Raw genomic sequence first — 7,784 nt, 5'->3', positions numbered from 1 at the left:
TTTGCTCCAACCTGTGGTTATGCTGTAAGTTCAGTGCTGTTATTGGAGAGGGCAAGAGCTCAGATGAACCTCAGGGAAGAGAAGGAAGGAAGGGAAGGAAGGGAAAGAAGGGAAGGAAGGGAAGGAAGGGAAGGAAGGGAAGGAAGGGAAGGAAGGGAAGGAAGGGAAGGAAGGGAAGGAAGGGAAGGAAGGGAAGGAAGGGAAGGAAGGGAAGGAAGGGAAGGAAGGGAAGGAAGGGAAGGAAGGGAAGGAAGGGAAGGAAGGGAAGGAAGGGAAGGAAGGGAAGGAAGGAAGGAAGGAAGGAAGGAAGGAAGGAAGGAAGGAAGGAAGGAAGGAAGGAAGGAAGGAAGGAAGGAAGGAAGGAAGGAAGGAAGGAAGGAAGGAAGGAAGGAAGGAAGGAAGGAAGGAAGGAAGGAAGGAAGGAAGGAAGGAAGGAAGGGATTTGTAGGGTGGGAAAGGCCTGGATCGGCTCCCGCTGTGACTTTTGAGGTTTTAGTGAATTAAAGCAACAAATTGTCCATTTGAGTGAAACCCAGCCTGCAAATCCCAGTCCCGGGGGATCCCGAGCCAAAATCCCAGCGGCAGAAAAATCAATTTTTCTTCGAGCAAATCCAACGAATTCTGGAGCTTTTCCCCTCCCCTTGGCAAAACCCTTTTCTCCCTGCTTTTATTTGGTTTCTTTTTTTGTGGCTCAGCTGTTCCCAATCTCTTTTCTGAGGGGTTGGGATGAGGAGATTGGGCCGGGATTTAGGGAGAGAGGGACGTGCTCCCTGCCAGGTTTTTTCTGGGAAAAAAAACCTGGAATTCAAAGGTAAAATCTGGTATTTTGATAATGAAAGCGCAGCCCTTTTCCAGAGAATTCCTCCGGCCTAATTGGATCTGCTTTCCCTGTTGCCGTGCGCTCTTTGTTTGGTTATTTATGGAAAACATCTGTCCGAGGCCTGGTGGCTCCCTGAGCTGGGAATTCAGGGAAAATCTTGGGAATTTTCTTGGGGAAAAACATCCAAATCCCGGGCACCCTCTGGGGGGGACAGGAGCCCCCAGCAGGGCAGGGAAAAACCCCAATTCTGTGGGAAAAAGATGGAATTTTCTGGGCTGGAAAAGAAATTTTCCTCCCCCCCGAGCGGTGCTGGGATAAAGGCAGGGATGGATTTTCCAGGTGAAAAACGGGATCGGTCCCAGCACTGCCTCAGCTGTGATTAATCTGGGTAATTAATCCAATTAATGAATTAGTTCATCCCGGGGGTGGGACACGGGGGAGGCTGAGCTCTTCCAGGCCGGTGGCGTCATGGCTTTGGAGGTTTCCATCCTCTCCCGCAGATTTCATGGATCTGGGGAAGTTTTTCCTCCCTTTTCCCACTCCCGGGCTGGAGCTGAGGGAATTGGAGCCGAATTCCAGAGGGAATCTCCCGATTCCTGGGATCCGGCCCCAGCTGCGGGCACAGCCCAGCTGCAAATCCTGGGATTTGCGGGCTGGGAAAGGGCCGGGATCCCTGGAATTCCCAGGATTTGGGGTTCAGCGGTGGCAGCTGGAAATCAGCTGGATCCTACCTGGAGCAATCCCGGGAATTCCTCCTCCCTGCGCCTGGCACAGCCCGAGATCCCAAACCCCGCTGGCTTTTCGGGGAATTTTTGGAAGTCCAAAGAAGCCATGTCCAAATGCTGGGAGGAATTTCAATGGATTTTCCCCATTTCACTGGGAATTTCTCTGGATTTCCCGTTTCACTGGGAATTTCACTGATTTCCCCCATTTCAGAGGGAATTTCAATGGATTTCTCCCCGGTTGCAGCAGGAATCTCTTCCCCTCCCCTATCCCGTTCCATCCTCCCTTTCCCTCTGTCCCAGGGTCCCCAATTCCCTTTTCCTATCTCCTCTCCCCATTTTCCCGGGATCCTGATGGCATTCCCGGGGCTGTATCCATGCCTTTGTGCTCAGGCCGAGCTTCCCGAGCTGGCGCCGCTGGGAACAGCAGCTCCAAGGGCTTTGGCAGCATCCAATTTGGGATGAGAACCCCAAATTCTGGGACTGGAACCCCAAAAATTTGGGCCGAGAACCCCAAAAATTTGGGATGAGAAGGGTTAGGTTAGGAACCCCAAAAATTTGGGCCTGGAACCCCAAAAATTTGGCTCAAACCCCCCCAAAAAACTACAGAGTCTAGGACCCCGAAACCCCGAATCTAGAACCCCAACTTCTGAGCCCAGAACCCCGAAACCCGAGTCGAGAAACCCGAAACCTGAGTCTGGAACCTCAAAATGCTGTGTCTGGAACCCCAGAACTCCGAGTCTAGAAGCAAAAAACCTGAGTTTGTAACCTCGAAAATTCTGTGTCTAAAAGCCCAAAAATATGGGATGAGGAGGGTGAGGGTAGGAACCCAAAACTTTGGGCCTGGAACCCCCCAAAATTGGGATGAGAACCCCAAAAATTTGCAATGAGAAGGGTTCGGGTAGGATGCCCAAAAATTTGGGATGAGAAACCCAAAAATTTGGGATGAGAAGGGTGAGGGTAGGAACCCCAAAAATTTGGGCCTAGAACTCCAAAGAATTGGGCCTGGAACCACAAAAAATTAAGATAAAAACCCCAAAAATTTGGGCTTGGAACCCCAAAAAATTTGGGATGAGAAGGGTTAGGGTAGGAACCCTAAAATTTAGGCCTGGAACCCCAAAAATTTGGGCCGAGAAAACCAAAAATTTGGGCCGAGAACCCCAAAAATTTGGGCCGAGAACCCTAAAAATTTGGGATGAGAACCCCAAAAATTTGGGCCTGGAACCCCAAGAAATTGGGATGAGAAACCCAAAAATTTGGGATGCCTGGAACCAACAAAATTTAAGATAAAAACACCAAAAATTTAAGTTAGGAACCCCAAAAAATTTGGCCTGGACTCCCCCCCCCAAAACTACAGAGTCTAGAACCCAAACACCGAGTCTGGAACCCGAACCTAGAACCCCGAAACCTGAACCTAGAACCCCAAGTTCCGAGTCTAGAACCCCAAAGTTCTGAACCTAGAACCCCAAGTCCCGAGTCTAGAACCCGAACCTAGAACCCCAAAACCCGAGTCTAGAACACTAGAACCCGAACCTAGAACCCCAAGTTCCGAGTCTAGAACCCGAACCTAGAACCCCAAAACCCGAGTCTAGAACCATAGAACCCTAGAACCTAGAACCCCAAGTTCCGAGTCTAGAACCCGAACCTAGAACCCCAAAACCCGAGTCTAGAACCCTAGAACCCGAACCTAGAACCCCAAGTTCCGAGTCTAGAACCCGAACCTAGAACCCCAAAACCCGAGTCTAGAACCCGAACCTAGAACCCCAAAACCCGAGTCTAGAACCCTAGAACCCGAACCTAGAACCCCAAGTTCCGAGTCTAGAACCCGAACCTAGAACCCCAAAACCCGAGTCTAGAACCCTAGAACCCGAACCTAGAACCCCAAGTTCCGAGTCTAGAACCCGAACCTAGAACCCCAAAACCCGAGTCTAGAACCCGAACCTAGAACCCCAAAACCCGAGTCTAGAACCCTAGAACCCGAACCTAGAACCCCAAGTTCCGAGTCTAGAACCCGAACCTAGAACCCCAAGTTCCGAGTCTAGAACCCGAACCTAGAACCCCAAACCCCGAGTCTAGAACCCTAGAACCCGAACCTAGAACCCAAAACCCGAGTCTAGAACCCTAGAACCCTAGAACCTAGAACCCCAAGTTCCGAGTCTAGAACCCGAACCTAGAACCCCAAAACCCGAGTCTAGAACCCTAGAACCCGAACCTAGAACCCCAGGTTCCGAGTCTAGAACCCGAACCTAGAACCCCAAAACCCGAGTCTAGAACCCGAACCTAGAACCCCAAGTTCCGAGTCTAGAACCCGAACCTAGAACCCCAAAACCCGAGTCTAGAACCCTAGAACCCGAACCTAGAACCCCAGGTTCCGAGTCTAGAACCCGAACCTAGAACCCCAAAACCCGAGTCTAGAACCCTAGAACCCCAAAACCCCAAGTTCCGAGTCTAGAACCAGAACCTAGAACCCCAAAACCCGAGTCTAGAACCCTAGAACCCGAACCTAGAACCCCAAAACCCGAGTCTAGAACCCTCGACCCCGAACCTAGAACCCTAAGTTCTGAGTCTAGAACCCGAACCTAGAACCCAAAACCCGAGTCTAGAACCCCAAGTCCCGAGTCTAGAAACCCGAACCTAGAACCCCAAGTTCCTAGTCTAGAACCCCAAAATCCGAGTCTAGAACCCTAGAACCCGAACCTAGAACCCCAAGTTCCGAGTCTAGAACCCTAGACCCCGAACCTAGAACCCTAAGTTCTGATTCTAGAACTCGAACCTAGAACCCCAAGTTCCGAGTCTAGAACCCCAAGTCCCGAGTCTAGTAACCCGAACCTAGAACCCAAAGTTCTGAGTCTAGAACCCTAAAGTTCTGAGTCTAGAACCCCAAAGTTCTGAGTTTGGAACCCCAAAACCCGAGTCTAGAACACGAACCTAGAACCCTAAGTTCTGAGTCTAGAACCCCAAAACCCAAGTCTAGAACCCCGAGTTCTGTGTCTAGAACCCCGGAACCCCCGAGTCTGAAACCCCAAAACCTGAGAATGGAACCTCGAAAATTCTGAGTCTGGAACCTCAAAATGCTGTGTCTGGAACCTCAGAACTCTGAGTCTAGAACCAAAAAACTGTGAATGTAACCTCGAAAATTCTGCATGTAAAAGCCCAAAAATTTGGGATGAGGAGGGTGAGGGTAGGAACCCAAAAAATTGGACCTGGAACCCCAAAAAATTGGGATGAGAACCCCAAAAAATTTGGGATGAGAAGGGTTAGGGTAAGAACCCCAAAAATTTTTGATGCAAACCCCAAAAAATTGGACCTGTCAAAAAATTGGGATGAGAACCCCATAAAATTTGGGATGAGAAACCCAAAAATTTGGGTCTGGAACCCAAAAAATTGGGATGAGAACACCAAAAATTTGGGATGAGGAGGGTTAGGGTAGGAACTGAAAACTTTGGGCCTGGAACACCAAACATTTGGGATGAGAAGGGTTAGGGTAGGAATCCCAAAAATTTGGGCCTGGAACCCCAAAAAATCTGGGATGAGAACAGCAAAAATTTGGGCCGGGCTGAGAACCCCAAAAATTTGGATGAGAACAGCAAAAATGTGGGCCTGGAACCCCAAAAATCTGGGATGAGAACACCAAAAATTTGGACCTAGAACCCCCAAAATTTGGGCCTGGAACCCCAAAAATTTGGATGAGAACACCAAAAATTTGGGCCTTGAACCCCAAAAATTTGGGATGAGAACCCCAAAAAATTTGGGATGAGAACCCCAAAAATTTGGATGCGAACTCCAAAAATTTGGGCCTGGAACCCAAAAATTTGGGATGAGAAGGGTTAGGGTAGGAACCCCAAAAATTTTGGGCCTGGAACCTCTAAACAGAGTCTAGAACCCCAAAAAGCAGGGAAGGAAGGAAGGAAGGGAAGGAAGGAAGGAAGGGAAGGAAGGGAAGGAAGGGAAGGAAGGGAGGGAGGAAGGGAGGAAGGGAGGAAGGGAGGAAGGGAGGAAGGGAGGAAGGGAGGAAGGGAGGAAGGGAGGAAGGAAGGAAGGAAGGAAGGAAGGAAGGAAGGAAGGAAGGAAGGAAGGAAGGAAGGAAGGAAGGAAGGAAGGAAGGAAGGAAGGAAGGAAGGAAGGAAGGAAGGAAGGAAGGAAGGAAGGAAGGAAGGAAGGAAGGAAGGAAGGAAGGAAGGAAGGAAGGAAGGAAGGAAGGAAGGAAGGAAGGAAGGAAGGAAGGAAGGAAGGAAGGAAGGAAGGGAGGGAGGGAGGAGGGAGGAGGGAGGGAGGGAGGGAGGGAGGGAGGGAGGGAGGGAGGGAGGGAGGAAGGAAGGAAGGAAGGAAGGGAGGGAGGGAGGGAGGGAAGGGAGGAAGGACAAGAACAAATGAAAATTAATTACACCCTTGGAATATTGGAACATCAAATGTATCCTAGGGGAAATAAGGTTTAAATGCTGTTTTTACAGCACAGTGTGGTCAGGGTTGCCCATAGCACATGGTTCACAGCATGTGGGTTCTCCCACAGGTGCTGTCAGGAAGGCCAGTGTGTGCAATGAGGGCATCCAGGCTGGTCCGCTCTTCTCACCTCATCAAGCATGAGCAGATTAGGCAGATCCATCCATACTCCAGGCATTACTCCCTGTGCCTCCTGTGCCAGGGGCCAGTTTTTCTCCCCAGATGCTCCCTGACTGCACACAAAAACTTAAATTTGAGCTGGAAATATCCGTTGTTCTGGAGGTCATGATGGAAAAATATCAAACCAACAACATGTGTGCACTTTTCTGCTGCTTGGTACGGGCTTAAAATAATTGCGTAAATAAAAAGGACATATAAATATTTTCTACTGCTTTCAAGGGGATAAAGGCAGGGACAAAGTGTCATGTATTTCTCTGTACTGAACATATCAACTGTATTCCCACAAGTCTCCACAGAGCGACAAAGTACAGGTCTGTTCAAATTCAATAGCCCTTCAGGAGCTTAGGCTGCCATTCAGTTTGGGCTTAGGGACTGGAGTCTATTTTAAAGGTGAAAGACAGTGATTATAAAAGGCAATAGGCAAGAATGAAACCCTCTTATAAAGATTACAGAAGGGTCACTTGGAGTCTGATAAACTTGAATGAAGAGCCAGAGGGATATTTTTTGTTAGACTTGAAAGTGCAGCAAGACTGAAGCTTTATGCCTCTGAAATAAAATGGCAGAAGGGAAGCACCAGATTTTACTTTGGTAGTTCAGGAAACATTAGTCTTGTAAAACAGAGTAGCTATAGATTTTCTTAGTACTCTAAACAGCTTTTTTCACTTCCCTGGTGCAGCCTTCCTAGAAGACATCATCGCTTATGAGTAAAGATATGTATTAGATCTGTATTTACGAAACACAGTGTATCTAACATCTGATAATGTATCAAGAGTGCTAGCAGGGAGGGGAATCAAGTCATGCAGCTGGCACTCAAGCTTGAATTTACACATATAATCTCTAGTCCATTTTACCTTTCTTCTACAACAGGCAGGTGAGAAATGTTGTTCAACTGTCTAAGCACCTTGTGGGAAAGAATGCACAGTCAGATATTGATCTGTATTTATTGCCATTAAAGTGGCACACTGGTATCAGCAAGATGTGGGTTGTCACTGGCTGAGAGTAAAATGTCTCTGGGAATGGAAACCCACATCAGCATCACTGGGGACCTGCAGAAGTACAGAGACACAGATAAGGCCAAGCCACAAAAACCCGGTATGATTTAGTGTCTGTGAAGAATTTCTTGACTGAGGGAAGTGCAAGTATGAAACAACCATCACAGAGAACTTGAAGCCCAAAGTTCCATCCTCTTCTGTTTACCCAGATCCATAAGGAAAAAGATGAGGAGGAGGAGTAGGTGAACATCTTTCAGTGCTCCAGGTAGGAAGATGGCAGCGGCCCTGCTGTTTTAGCCCAAAGTGGAAAGGCTGAGAGCAGTCACACTCTGAAGACAGAGAAGCCCCCATGACATGAAGTCAGGAATGGACCACGTGCCCCTGATTTCAGTAGGGCTGGTCTCCAGAACAGCCTATGAGTAAGACAGGTGCAAGACTAAGTAGGCATCTTTTGCAAGATGAGTTGCTTATGATGGATGTAAATTCAGGTAGCTTGTCTTCAGTGAGGCTGGATTGGAAACTTCACTTTTTCTAAGCTTTTGTTTGATAGACCAGATTTAGGCTGGAGAAGAGAGCCCCATCAGAAAACAGACCCTGAATGAAACAACTCCACAGCCTCTCTAAGAAGGA

This window comes from Poecile atricapillus, chromosome Z (assembly GCF_030490865.1).
Source record: "Poecile atricapillus isolate bPoeAtr1 chromosome Z, bPoeAtr1.hap1, whole genome shotgun sequence".
Lineage (NCBI taxonomy): Eukaryota > Metazoa > Chordata > Aves > Passeriformes > Paridae > Poecile > Poecile atricapillus.
The sequence above is the reverse complement of the archived record's forward strand: the minus strand, read 5'-3'. Positions refer to the sequence as shown.